This window comes from Diabrotica undecimpunctata, chromosome 8 (genome assembly GCF_040954645.1).
Source record: "Diabrotica undecimpunctata isolate CICGRU chromosome 8, icDiaUnde3, whole genome shotgun sequence".
Lineage (NCBI taxonomy): Eukaryota > Metazoa > Arthropoda > Insecta > Coleoptera > Chrysomelidae > Diabrotica > Diabrotica undecimpunctata.
This window is the reverse complement of record NC_092810.1, coordinates 91,674,087-91,689,889: the sequence shown is the minus strand read 5'-3', so window position 1 is coordinate 91,689,889 and position 15,803 is coordinate 91,674,087. Positions and strand designations below refer to the sequence as shown.

General features: G+C 34.2%; 1 protein-coding gene across 1 annotated transcript in view; it reads right to left on the bottom strand.

Annotated features, from left to right (window-relative positions):
• The window catches only part of LOC140447769 (LIM domain only protein 3), a 1,475,576-nt gene that overhangs the window by 616,442 nt on the left and 843,331 nt on the right, over nt 1–15,803 (bottom strand). The window contains exon 4 of the mRNA XM_072540623.1: nt 12,842–12,886. The gene's annotated coding sequence lies outside the window, so the exon portion shown is untranslated. The remainder of the gene's footprint in view (nt 1–12,841; nt 12,887–15,803) is intronic.

The following is a 15,803-nucleotide window of genomic DNA, read 5'->3' as shown; positions in this document are numbered from 1 at the left end:
GCCAGAGTCCTATTCGAACGCGAAATGCGACTACCTTGTGATCTAGAGTTTGGGTGTCGACCTGGAGAAGATGTAGCAGGTGAAGATTATGTGATCGAATTACGAAGAAGAATGGACGATGTACATAAGTTGGTCCGTTCCCACCTTCAGATCGCTAGCGACCGAATGAAGAAACGGTACGATATACAAGCCGAAAAGGGTTGGTTTAAGAAGAACGACAAAGTCTGTCTCTATAATCCCAAGAAGCGAAAAGGTTGTTCTCCCAAATTGCAGCAGTTTTGGGAAGGTCCATACCTCATTATGAAGAGGATCAACGATGTCTACCAAATAAGCAAGATTCCGAGGGGAAAGCCGATGATAGTACACCATAACCGGCTGGCGTCTTTCGAAGGTGACCATGACGTAGATGAAGAAGTGGAAGTAAACCAAGTCCAAGATGTGTCTGACCTCACGTTTGAGGAATTCATGGGTGCCTATGGAGGTAAAGGTAAAGCAAGACATGGTGTTACCACTGAAGAAAAGCAAGATCTACTCGCGCTCCCCGATGACTACTCGCTGGCCCTTACCATCCCGGCCAGTATCAAAGACACACCAGGGTTGGCATCCGTCTTTCGAAGAAAGCTCGTTCGAGTTGCAGAACTTTAATGCCAAGTGCCAGCTAGTGGGAAAGCCTTGAAACTCCAAGAAGCATCACGTTACCTTTTCTACCTGGTAACAAAAGACTCTGCCCGTGACCAACCTACCTACCGTGATGTATGGAAAGCCTTATTTCAATTGAAAGAGCACGTACTAGAGTCCGACGTGCAAAAGTTAGCCATGCCAAAGTTAGAGTGCTGCCAATTAGATTGGAGGGTTATCCGAAGTATGGTGGAGGAGATCTTTAAAGACACCGAAGTCCAGGTGTTAGTCTGTTGCAATCCGCATAGTTACTGGTGCGGAGAGAAACCGTCCCTTGTCATTTTTATACAACTGGAAGTTGTAAAAGAGGGTCCAGTTGCCGATACCTGCATACCGTTCCAGTTCCAGTCCCGACAAGGTTCCAGGAGGAACCATCTTTTAAGAGGTTGGCAATGTTACGATAAATAATGACGTGTCATATGACTCAAAACTGTAAACATATTTATTGCTAATATCTTTTCTGTTCTAGTCATTTCGGCGAGACTTGTTTACCTGCCGACAGAAACCTCTAGTCCCTTCGTCGAAAGACCAGTCTATGAGTCACCTTGTCGTCTAATGGGTGGAAGATCATCGACTTATCGCCAGATCCTTCTAGATAACGGCATTTTATATATAAATGTGACATTTTATTTGGAGGAGGGGTTAGTTAATTTTTGAAGATCGCGCCGCGGTTAAAATGTAATGCCCGTATTATAATAAGTTGTATAATTGTACGTGTAAAATAAATTAGTAATAAAGACTTTAATAAATTTGTAAGTGTTATAAATAGAACCTTTAATAAATAAATGAAAACAATAAATTAGATTTATAATAACATAACAATATCATCATATCACAATGTATATTAGTGGACAGATTCGAATGTAGATATAAGAATCAAATTGTTTGTAATGTTCCTTTGTCAGCTTCTTCTCTATCGACGATGGAAAATACAATCAAACGTTGAAGTTGTGGAGTAAAAATTATGGTTTTATTGACAGTTACTAATAATTACACTAAAGATGATGGTTAGGTAACTTTCTATAATAGACTGCACTCGAATGAGCTCAAATCCCCAATTTATAATCTCACAAATAATGTATACCTCAGCACAGAGGTTATTGCTTATTGTTATTTAGCAATTTATTACGTTGTAGGTAAATGAACTAATTATTAAAATATTACACGATATGTTTTCACAATGTTTCAATTATATACGGTGAAACTATAAAATATTAAGAAGTTAAGAATAATGCGAGATTACAAATTAAGGGATTAATTTGTGATTGAACAATTAGTTTTAAGGTTTAGATTTGTAAAATTCTTTTGTACCATCCAATAGTTTGTACAAATGCCGATAGCTTCTATTTAAAAGAACTTTCTAGACATATTCTAGACATAAACAGTAAGGAAAGTTGAAAAATACCCTTCTCAGGTAGTTTTACCAATGAAAGGAGAGTTGAAGGTAATTTAAATGTAAACATATCTTTTATATACGTCGAGGGTCAGGGAGGCGATTTCTTAATTTTAAGAAACTGTTACAAGCGGAGTGTAGTTCAAGGGAGCGAATTCGAGTTGACATTATTTCGAATCTATTATAGCATCGGATGAGCGCTAGGCTCTTGTTCGCGCTAGCTGCACCTCAGAAGGTTTAACACAGTCGTTATATTAATAATTTTACTTAGTTCGTATCAATATTGCATCACCGGCAAGTTATCTAGTTTCTTGCACATAAATTCAAGACGACTAAATTTCATAAATCAGCTATCGTAAGCAAGTTATCGGCGTCCAAAATACGTTGTGGTAATTGTATAAATAGACTTGTTAAAACGTACTTTGCGAAACTATTTCCCTAAGGACAAAACTTGTTTCCCAAGGGAAAAAACCAGCGATCTATGACTGGTGCGCGAAACAAAAGCATCAGGACAAAGTGTAAGAACAAACACACCTGTATCTTCGCTCAACTATTAATGATGAAATTTCAAAACGAGAAACAAGATTTAGTGACAAAAATATTTTAAAGTTAATATTTTCTTTTTTGTATGCGGTTATTAAATTACCTACATTAAAAAACGATCTAAGAAGTATAAAACTATTAACCACAAATTTAGTTTTTTTTTTGATAGTGATGTTAGTGACTCTTCAATAGAGGAGTTAAAATGTTATGAACAAGATTTAAACCTAGCAGAACTGAAAAATGAACTATTACAATTTAAGACTTTTTTACGTAAAAAAAAATATTATTTCGCCTGTATCCAGGAAGATAATATGATTGCAACATTCCCAATTTTAAACACAATGTTGAGAATGTATTTAACCCTTCCAATAAGCAATGTAAGCGGTGAAAGATAATTCTCAGTAAAAGTCAGAATAAAAATTTTTTAAGATGCACATTACGCCAGCAAAAAGTAAGTAGTTTATCATTACTTTATACAGAAAAAGAGTTATTAAATATATCTATTAATTATAAAAAAACTAATTGACGGATTTGCCGAATTACAGTGTTATTAATTAAGTGAGAAAAAAGGCAATACAACTAATCAATCTAGGTATATTTGTGTAAGTGTTATTGTTTGTTTTAATAAATTATGTTTATTTAATTTTTGTGCATGTATAATATTTTCTTCTTTTTTTGGAATCCGATATAATATACTGTTGTACTTTTGAATGTCCATAAGCAATAAAAAACCGATATACAAATTTTATTACTTAAATAAAAATTAAAATTATTGATATTTCATAAAGACACGGGCATATGAATTTTCAAACATCCTGTATAAGACAAAATATGTATTTTAAGTTGTTCGAAGAATTGTTCATTAGGCCTCAGAGACAAGACTTTCAAATATTATCGATAAGAAATTTAAATAAGTCGGTTATTGTGAAATGGTTTTACCCGGAATAAAAGTGTATATAGAAAGTGTTGACCAATGGACCGGGATTTGCGGTGGTTTTCTCCCCGAAAGATTATATCGGTAAAAGTTTATTAACAAAAGACATTGAATTGAGAAACAGGTATCGTTTGTAGCTATTAGTAAGAAATATTTGTAAAGTAGATAGATTTAGTTAGAATAATTAAAGAAGATTTGTTTTCTGGAATTACCCGAATGACGTTTTATAGAGAGAGTTGGGTGGTAACGATATACTCACAAGAGGTGGATGATTTTTATTGGTCAAATTTTGAATGCAAGGAGCTTTGGTTTTGGCTATGAGATAGGAGAGAGAAAAAAAGGTTAGTTAGTCAGTTTTCGTCGTCCAAGAAGGAAGGAGCTTTGTGATTTGTGTTTGTTTGAAGTCCCGAAGACGTAATTTACCGGGTGTGTTTATTTGCGGTGGAAAAGCTGACCAGTGTGAGGAACGGGGTACAGAGAGATAGAAAACCAAAGGGCCTAAGAATATTAATAGCAGACGAAGCCGGAAACATTTGGAGATACAAGGACAGATAGGAGAAAGGTGTACGTCATCTGGACCACAATAGGAGCAGAAGCAGAGAAAGGATTTTTTTGTTGTGGCGTGGCCATAGAATTGCAACGGCAGAGAAGGAAAGGTCAGTCAAATTTCATTAGAGCCGGAGTGTGATTTTCATTTATTAATTAAGTAAATTGAATAAATAATAGAGACAGTTAATTTTGCGATCACTAAAAAAAAAAGGAATTATAAAAAGAGCTTAGTTATAACACATATTAAAAATCAATGTAAAATAACATTTGGGTCCATGATAGAAAACAACTTCTCATATATTTAAAGTTAGTATATTGCAAATATTACAGGATTGATTGTTGTATAAAATTTCATTAAAATAAAGGACATCTCACATATAGTTCAGTTGAAATTCTATGTATTTTATTCAGGTCATATTACCTATCCCGATTAGGACGCCAATTGGAAAATATTTTGAATCCACGATCAAAGGTAAATCGTACAATTTAAATAGCCTGAGATTGTAATTAATTAATGCTGATTTATTGTGATTAATTGGAGATTAGTTCATTTAATAAATATAGACAGGATTTTTCCTAAGTAAGCAATATAATACAATTTAAATAGCATAACAAAATGGCCCCCAACGTGTAAAGCTTTGAAAAATATTTCTAGTTGGCAAATTTGAAAGGATAGGAGTAGACGAGCAGATATTTGAAAGTTTATATGCCGGGGATAAAGTGAAATATTATGTAAAAATTGAGGACATAAAGATTATATATTTTTTTTAAGATACAATTTACCATAATTGATTTATTCGTGATATTGACAATTTATAGGTTACCATAATTGATTTATTTGTGTGATATTTAAATTTGATAATTTTACCATACTTGAATGATTTGATTGATTTTGACATTTGATATTTTACCATTTGATTTATTTGTGGGATATTGAAATTTGATACTCGTACTCAAGAGTTATTACATTTGAACAGGAAAAGTCCCGTTTGTTGCAACAGACCAGTAGAATTTTATATTTGGCGGGGAAATTATTGCACAAATTTCAAAGTTTCATATTTGGCGGGGATAAATAATCTAACGAACATGTCGGCCACAAGGAGTCAAAGCAAAACGCAAGAAAGGAAAGAGGATAAGATAGAAGAGGAAACAATTATTGATGAAGGATCGGATAATGAAGGAAATGCTACAATAATGGAGGAAAGAAAAGAAACAGGGATGTTAGAAAAATTATTAGCTATGATGCAAATACAGACACAACAAATACAAGAATCGTCACAAAAAATGGATAAAAATCAACTGGAAACAAAACACATAATGGATGAATCACAACAAAGAACGGAACAAAAATTGGACAATTTGGAAGAAAACCAAAGAAAAATGGAACAAAAAATGGAAACGCGTATGGACAAATATGAAAACGAAATAAAAGTCTGTTTAGAAAGAAGTAGGGAAGAAACAGAGAGGAAAATAGAATTGCAGAGAGAAGAAATCGAAACTAAAATGAAGGATATTCAGAGTATGCAAAAAAGGGAATTAGAACAGATAGAAATAAAATTTGAAAATGCGCTACAAGAAGACCGGAAAGAAACGGAAAGGAGATTTAAACAAATTGCAGAGATGGAGATAAGAGGAGTAGAAAGAAAGGAAGTCATCGTACATAGCACAGAAGACGTAAAAGTACGATTTGGCGGGGATATAAGGAAAATACACCCAGTGCCTTTTATAAATAACCTAAAGGAAAAAGTCAAATACATAGGACCGTTTGCAACAGCAAAGGAAACCATCAGAAACCATCTCACAGAAGAGGCAAATCTTTGGTTTGTCAGCAAGGAAGAAGAATTGGACAATTGGCAAGATTTTGAGAGAAGATTCTTAAATTATTTCTGGGGAAAAATCCAGCAACTACAAGTAAATAAAGAGTTACAAAATGGAAAATACCATGAGAGGATGGGCGTATCAGAAAAAATGTACGCATTACAACTCTATAATAATGCAAAACATTTGCAATATAATTATTCATCAGAACAATTGGTAGAGTTGATATCGCGACATTTTGAAGATACCTTGGAAGACCACATAAATCTCCAAAATTACAAGGACATTGACAGCTTATGTCAATTTTTGCAAATGAGAGAATCACATAGGCATGAAAGAAGAGAAAGAAGACCGCAAGAAAATTATAGACAAAGGGAAAACCAAGAATATAGAGATAGAGGTCAAAATTTTAGAAGAGATTATACAAGACGAGAATTCATACCTAGACGGGGATATGAAAATAGACCGAACGGAAGAGAGAATTATGAACCCAGAACCCAGAGATGGAATGAAAACAGGGATCGGGAAAATCAGAGTAGAAATAACCGCCCATACCAAGGAAACAGATACAATAACCCACGGAATGAACAGGAATCTCGCGGTAATCGATACGGGAATGATAGACCAAAAGAGAACAGAAGAGAAATAAATAATATGCAAAGAGAAGAAAATGAATATGAGAGAGAAGATGACGGGAGAGAAAACACAGAAGAACAACAGGCGTGTTTTCAAGAAGGCGCTCACTAAAAACGAAGAAACAAACAGGAATTTTTTGTCACCCCAAGGAATTTATTAAACTGGCAGGTAACAATGAAAAGAGAAATGGAGTTAATTTAAAATTTGTGGATGGATTTATAAATGAGAAACCAATTAAAATTATGATAGACACAGGCTCTGAAATAACACTGGTCAACAGAAAATTAATCGAAGAAGTAAATTTAACAAGTCTAATTTATAAAATACCTAGGGTGAATTTAGTGGGCGCAAATAAACGGACATTGGCAACAATAAATGAAGGTATACGAGTAATGGTACGATTGAAAAAAAATATGTATGCACTTCAATGTGTAATAATGCCGAATATGTCACATGACATGATTGTAGGCGTTGACGAATTAACGGAAAAACATGTAGTGATCGACTTCAAAACCAATACGATGAAAATAACCAAGGAAAAAGAAGAAGAACAGGATAAGGAACAAGAGAAACAAATTACGGACGAATCAGAGAAAGAACAAACGGTGGAAATGAACCTGGCGACGAAGAAAGGAAAAGGAAGAAAGAGGGGAAAAGGTCTGAAAAAGATCAAAGAAAAAAAAACCTGGGATTCCTCAAAAGATGAGACGAGCTCAGGAGAAGAAGATGGAAAAATTTTGACAAGAAATAAAAGCAAAACTTGGGATTCCTCAAAAGAAGAGACGAGCCCAACAAAAAAAAACACAAAGGAAAATGAAGAGGACACAATGGAGACAGTGGTGTTTGAAGAAGACACGGAGTACACGGTGAATATGTGCGAAAAATTTGATGGGAGAGAAAAAAAATTGATATGTGGAGAAGGCAAAGAAAATGATTTGCGTATAATTTTAAGAAACTATGAAACGCTGATAAATGAGGAAAACCGAGTGGCCACAAAATACGAGCACTCATTTGAGGTGAAAAACTTGAGAAATTTTCGATCGAAGACTTATCCAATTCCTTATAAGTATCGGCAAGAAGTAAAGCAAGAAATCAAAAAAATGTTGGAAGATCAAATCATTGAGAGATGTGACTCACCCTATATTAACCCAATTGTGGTAGTGAAGAAGAGCAGTGGAGAGTTAAGACTCTGTTTAGATGCCCGAAATATCAACCAACACACAGTATCACAATATGAATCACCGTTAAATATCGAGGCCATTTTTGGAAGGATCACGGGATCACATATTTTCTCAAAAATTGATCTAAAGCATAGTTTTTGGTTAATACCTTTGGCTGAAAAGTGTAGAAACTACACTGCCTTTTCAATTGATGGTATAGTATACCGATTTAAGGTAGTTCCGTTTGGATTACAAAGCGCCTGTGCAGCACTTGTACGAGCTTTGCATACCATTTTGAATCACCATGAAGAGTTCATCGTCCATTACATCGACGATTTATTAATTTTTTCACAAGATATGCAGAGTCATGTGGAACATATCAAAATAATTTTGAAAGAATTGGACACAGCGGGATTAAAACTAAACATTGAAAAATGTCAATTTTTTCAAAAGGAAGTGATTTATTTGGGTTTCAAACTTGACACCGAAACTGTAAGTCTAGCCGAGGACAGAGTAAAGCTCATCGACGAATACCCAAGACCAACAAATCTAAAAACATTGCGAGGGTTTCTCGGTACGATAAATTATTTCAAGAAATTAATTCCCGATTTAAGCCAAAAAGAAATTCCTTTAATAAAATTGTTAAAGAAAGGGACAAAATGGAATTGGAAAGAAGAACAGGAGGAAGCTTTCAAAATATTGAAACAAGAATTTGCTAAAGGAACAAAAATATATCACCCTATTTACAATTTGCCGTTTATACTCCGTACGGATGCGTCGATACAGAAATTTGCAGGAGTGTTGTCGCAAATACAAAACGGCCAAGAGGTTCCGATATGTTTTATATCTCGAGTGACTAAAACACATGAGAGAAAATACAGTGTCACCGAGTTGGAATTCGCCAGTGTACTATTTTGCGTAAACAAATTAAGGTTTTACTTATTGGGAGCTAAATTCACCATCGAAACGGATCATGCAGCATTGATACACATCATGAAGAATCGATTGGTAAATAACAGAATACACAGAGGCATTCTGCTCTTACAAGAGTATGATTTCCAATTTCGATACATCAAAGGGAAAGACAACATAATAGCTGACGCTTTAACACGGGACGAAGATACAGGAAAAAAGGAGACAATTACATTACATGTGGGATTGAATATACTGACACAAGACGAAGGGATATTTTCGTTAAATGAGATAAGGACCGACCAGGAAGGCCTAGAAGAAAGAGAAAAGTGAAGAGCAGAGCTAGAAAACGAGATATTTTTTAAGAGAATAGACGGAAAGGAATTATATTTAGTGACACCGACATTGGCAGAAAGAATCATCAAGAAACTACACGAGGAAAATGGACATATTGGCAGTAGAAAGGTATGGCTTGTATTTAGGGAAAACTACATCAGTCGACAAGATTACCGCATTGCAAAAGAGATCACACAGAAATGCGAAGTATGCCAGAAATACAAGAGCAGGAATTTTAAAAACGAAAATATTGCAAAGAGCATTGTTTCCCGGAACAACCTGGACATTATAGCCATCGACATGTTAAGCGATCTAATTGTGACCACGCAAAGGAACAAGCATATTCTGGTGATGGTGGATGTGTTCTCAAAATACGTAAAATTATATAGTTGCCGCACCACAAAAGGGGAAGAAATATTGAGAAAAATAGACAATTTCATCGCTACGGTAGGAACCCCAAGAAAAATTTTACTAGACAATGCAACGTACTTCCGAAATGATCGTTTCAAGGGACAGCTTAGAGAACGGGGAATCGAGACGAACTTTGTAAGCATCAGGCATCCCCAAAGTAATCCTTCTGAGCGATTTATACAAGAGGTAACGAAATTTCTTCGTATTGCAACGGATGGTCAACATCGGCGATGGGACAGAAAATTGGGAGAAATAGAGATGTACCTAAATTCCATGCCAAGTACAGTAACGAAAGAAACACCAGAATACATCATGAAAGGCGTCATGCCGATAAGACCGTGGGAAGATCCAGAACAAAGAGAGTATCGACAGGTTATAGAAACCGTTCAGAGGAGATTAAGAAGAAGCAATGAGAAATACATCCAGAGACAGGGTCATAATAGGAAACGAAGACCAGTAACTTTCCAAAAGGGTGACAAAGTAATGGTAAGAGCATTAAGAGTGTCAAATCTTCAGACCGGTATTTGCGCAAAATTGATGCCTGTTTTCGAAGGGCCATACATAGTAAACAACGAAGATGGAGTAAACAGCTATGAGTTGAAACATATGGATTCTGAAAAGATCAGAGGTATTTATAATATCCATGATGTATATAAATATCACGAATGAAGATTTAAATTTGTATAAAGTAGATAGTAGGATAGGATAATACGTAGCATAAGTACAGATAGCATACAGGAAGTGCGTTTATTTTGCCTCGAGAAAATTTAGTTGCATAAATTGATAAATTTTATCGATTACAAAGGCGGGGATTTGTTGTACTTTTGAATGTCCATAAGCAATAAAAAACCGATATACAAATTTTATTACTTAAATAAAAATTAAAATTATTGATATTTCATAAAGACACGGGCATATGAATTTTCAAACATCCTGTATAAGACAAAATATGTATTTTAAGTTGTTCGAAGAATTGTTCATTAGGCCTCAGAGACAAGACTTTCAAATATTATCGATAAGAAATTTAAATAAGTCGGTTATTGTGAAATGGTTTTACCCGGAATAAAAGTGTATATAGAAAGTGTTGAACAATGGACCGGGATTTGCGGTGGTTTTCTCCCCGAAAGATTATATCGGTAAAAGTTTATTAACAAAAGACATTGAATTGAGAAACAGGTATCGTTTGTAGCTATTAGTAAGAAATATTTGTAAAGTAGATAGATTTAGTTAGAATAATTAAAGAAGATTTGTTTTCTGGAATTACCCGAATGACGTTTTATAGAGAGAGTTGGGTGGTAACGATATACTCACAAGAGGTGGATGATTTTTATTGGTCAAATTTTGAATGCAAGGAGCTTTGGTTTTGGCTATGAGATAGGAGAGAGAAAAAAAGGTTAGTTAGTCAGTTTTCGTCGTCCAAGAAGGAAGGAGCTTTGTGATTTGTGTTTGTTTGAAGTCCCGAAGACGTAATTTACCGGGTGTGTTTATTTGCGGTGGAAAAGCTGACCAGTGTGAGGAACGGGGTACAGAGAGATAGAAAACCAAAGGGCCTAAGAATATTAATAGCAGACGAAGCCGGAAACATTTGGAGATACAAGGACAGATAGGAGAAAGGTGTACGTCATCTGGACCACAATAGGAGCAGAAGCAGAGAAAGGATTTTTTTGTTGTGGCGTGGCCATAGAATTGCAACGGCAGAGAAGGAAAGGTCAGTCAAATTTCATTAGAGCCGGAGTGTGATTTTCATTTATTAATTAAGTAAATTGAATAAATAATAGAGACAGTTAATTTTGCGATCACTAAAAAAAAAAGGAATTATAAAAAGAGCTTAGTTATAACACATATTAAAAATCAATGTAAAATAACATTTGGGTCCATGATAGAAAACAACTTCTCATATATTTAAAGTTAGTATATTGCAAATATTACAGGATTGATTGTTGTATAAAATTTCATTAAAATAAAGGACATCTCACATATAGTTCAGTTGAAATTCTATGTATTTTATTCAGGTCATATTACCTATCCCGATTAGGACGCCAATTGGAAAATATTTTGAATCCACGATCAAAGGTAAATCGTACAATTTAAATAGCCTGAGATTGTAATTAATTAATGCTGATTTATTGTGATTAATTGGAGATTAGTTCATTTAATAAATATAGACAGGATTTTTCCTAAGTAAGCAATATAATACAATTTAAATAGCATAACAATACAGAACTACATACCATATGCTTTGAAACCAAACTACCAAAAACAAAGTATGTTTCATGATTGAAAAATAGTCCGTCACTGTACTAAATGTTAAGTTTGTTGGCTTCCTCTATTAGAGTCCTAAGATGTTGTAAAACTTTTGCTTTTTATTTCAAAGCTAAAAAACAATGCCTTAAAAACTTTAGGTGGGCCGCAAAAAAATTAGTGATTGTAGAAACAGTATGGAATAGTATTTTGTAATAAATAAAACAATAAAATAAATAAAACAGTATTTTTTTGGAAAATTATCTTGTAATGAACATACATAAAGTTATATTATTGTTTACGTCCTGATACTTGACATCTCTTCTCTGCTACTACCTTTTCTACTTGCGAAAAATTTTATTCTCCAAAACTACTTTAAAATTGACCCAAGGTGAGCGGTAATAATACAGATTTCCATTCATAACAGAAAATAATGGCTCGCACTGATAAGTACTTCCAATCAGAAATGATTTCAAATGCAAATTTTCGAATAGCGATTTTCAAATCTTGCCGGTAAAGATTTGTAAAATTCAGGCACTTCCACAGCACTATCACTTCCATTTGCATATCACTAAGTACTGAGTCTAGATGTATTGAAAAAATAGAAGAAAACAAACAGTATATGTCTTCCAAATAATTAAAACTTTTATGCAGTATCATCTAAACTAAATTTGTTTTTGTTTCACTTTGGGAAGTGCGTTAGATCTTCACTTTTAAGTCGATTTCCCCAAATAAATAGTTTATATTTGAATGTTTTAATTAGGTCAAGCATGTTTATCATGATCTGATCCTTGCATTGTAAAACAGTAATGCGTAAATTGCTTTTCCAACCACCGAACGTATAGTTCAGATCTAGCTCCTATGTATCACTATTTACAGACAGACCTGAAATAAATGTTCAAGGAAAGATATTTCGATAAAATAAAAAAGGTTACAGAGACAAAAATCTAGGCGAAGTTTTAGGCCAAGGACAACAAAAAAGTCGAATTTTACTATTGAGATAATTATATATATTGCGTTAAAAGTTCAAATCAGATCGAATTTGGCCTAAAAGTTGTTTTATTTGAAAATATTCATATAGGCTCGGGGTAATTGAGTTAATAATTCCATTTTCTTCGCTTTATGTTTGTTTTGTTTTTTTAATTGCTTTTACCTAACTCTCTATCTATTAACAACTACTTTACAAAATTAAGTAAATAAAAACAAAAATATGAATAAACAATCACTTACCTAAGAATTAAAAATATCCACCATGAAACGGTTCCAAACGTTCTCCTAAAACAAAAAATACGATAATTATATTGACTTAAGAAAGTTTTATCACAGAAATTTTAGAATATACTAGACAGAATTGGCAACTATGTGAACATACATCCTTAAAAAAGATGGTAATTTGACAAAAATGTAAAATTAAAAAGGAAACTCTTAGAAAATTAGAAAGATAGAAATTAGAAAAATAATGACAATCAATAATTTTACATCAGTTTGAGTTGTGATTTTGGTTTAATCTATATTTTAAAATATGACTAAGAATAATGCTAAAATGTAAGTCTTACGCCACCATACGAAAGCGATTCTGGAAAAGGAATCTTATGTAGTGGCTAATTCTGTATGGCTAGCACGACCGAAAGAAAAAGCTCAAACTGTTCAACTCCAAGTGCCAGTAAATACCCATGTTTCTTTGAAACCTAGAGACTTTGCTAGATGTAACTATTCAGTCTACAGCTTTATATGGGACAATAATGGACCAAAAAACAAACAAACTAAACAGCATTACTAATCCGCAAACTATGGAGCTGGTTACAGTTTATAGCTCTGAAACGGAAGACGAACTACTGAAAACTAATCAAACTTAACAAGGGTTACAAACAATACTGCTAGGGTTCTGGTTTCTGCTGTCGTAAAAGGAAACTAACAGAATATATGAGCGAAGTAGGGCCGTCGTTTGAGGTGTCGGAATTAGAACAATACACACAGAATGTAACCTGCTGAAGGCATTCGTATAAGGCAGTAAGGTGACTGTTGTTTAAGACTTCGCGTCTGTACTTAGACGTACTGGGCTGCAATTATAGTATACGAGATCAGATCTAGTGGAACAACTTTGCCCTCATTCCATATAACTCTACAAAAAATGCCGGAAGTATAAGCATCTTACCCAAGGACATACTTTATCTAGGCACAACCTTTGAGACAAGTGATAGAGGAGTGCACTCCTTGGCGGTGATCTGTCAAAAGTGAAAAGTGGTGTGTCTCACTTGCGATCATCATCAATCCTTCCAGCAGAGATTACGGGCTTAAGGTTCGTCATTCCAGTTTAACACAGATACAGCGGGAAAGGTGGAGCTCCACGTTACGAATCATGCGCCAACTTGAGGCATTGGTTCTGCCAGAATAGGATATGGCTCTCACAGCCGATATGTACTCTATGGGCGGTCGTGTTCCGCCTAACATCAGTATTTTCTTTGTTAGTTTTCTACTTGGGCGTAGGTATCTGTCAAAATGCATTTATTTTGATACAGTTTCTTGAGTGGGCGTGAAATTAGGTGAGTCCTTGAATTACACCGAACTTTGAATATATCCTGTCTTTCAAGGGTTCTACTCACAGGCTAGAAGATAGAGTGGTGCGTAGTAGTTATAATTACTCCTATGAATGCAATTCAAGTGATCATACCGCTTTGCCTGTACCGAGTGTTACTGACTATGGACCCATTAAAACCTAAACCCACGCCAGTGGCGTGGAACAGCGGGTTTTTGCTAGTAAGCTGAAAGTATTCGAGTGAACCGTTAGTTACCGTCTTAAAACTACTGAAAAACTGATCGAGTATCAGTATTGGATATCGAAGTCTTTCCATTAGGACTCTAGTATCCTAGTTTAAAAGCCAATGAAACTCCAGTATTTTTGGTGACTGTAAGACTTTTAACATTATATAGGTGTTGTTTGCTGCAGAAGTTCTAGCTCAGCTAGTATATAAGTGGAATAGCCATTCTGATGATAGCAGATGAGTGTAGGTCCTAAAACCAATTGTATAGTATACACAAGAGATCTTTGAGATATTTTTAGGAGTTCTAAGTGGCAAAACGATCCATTTATCTATAATCTAAGCTATACAAATCTTTTATTCGACACATTCATCCTCTTTGACATCTAGTTATCCGTATGTTAATATTAAAATAATTATATACGCCAAGTTTTCAATTTTTGTACATTGTATTGTTACACTTATTTTAAATCAATTTATTTAAACACCAACTTGTTTACAGTACGTTAACTCCATGGCAACTATACGTTTATGTATTTCCTATGATGCGAGGATGTACAGCTGGTTTCTAAAAAAACTTATAAGACTCTTAGTAAAATTTGATCATTTTGAGCAGTGTATTTAATTGGCCTGACATTATATTATATTTATCATGACAGACAAATGATAAAATAAACAAACAAAAAACAAACAATTGATTAGGTTATGTTAATTCATAAATTGTAATAATTATTAAGATCTAAATTTTGATATTATTTTGAATTCCTGCATTTTATAAAGGGTATATAAATGATAGTTTTTACATAAAATAGAGTTATTGTTATATTTTTATTATTAGTTATTAAGGAGTAAAATAAACGACTTGACTCAACAATATATTAAAGCAAGAATTGTACCCAAATTAAAAGATAACCGGGCACTATCAGAGGCAGCAAAACATTTAACATAAGCAGAACTACAGTTTTTTAATTAATAAAAAATGGTGGGAAGAAGAAACTCTCGAAAGAAAGCGAGGGCCTGGAAGAGCATAACATTACTAAATTTAGGTATGTAAAAATAAAATTAATATTTTGTAATATCTCCATCAGCATTGACAAGAGCTTGTAGTCTTCGGTTCATCTGCGTGAAAGGAACTATGAAATTGTCTTCTTCACAGAGCTCTTTCCAAATCAGCATTTTGAGGTATAAAATTAAGCCGATACAACCATTATAGCATAAACCCCCACACATTCTCGATTGGGTTTAAATCTGGACTGTATTTTGGCCATGGTAAGGTTTCGATGTTGTTATTCTGGAGCCACTGGTTTATTATATTTGCAGTGTGAACAGGACAATTATCTTGTTAAAGTATAAAATCATTTTCTGGATACAACTGTTCTACACTAAGAAACATGATGTTTTCTAGAATATTCGGATGCCCAGCAAACCTACCA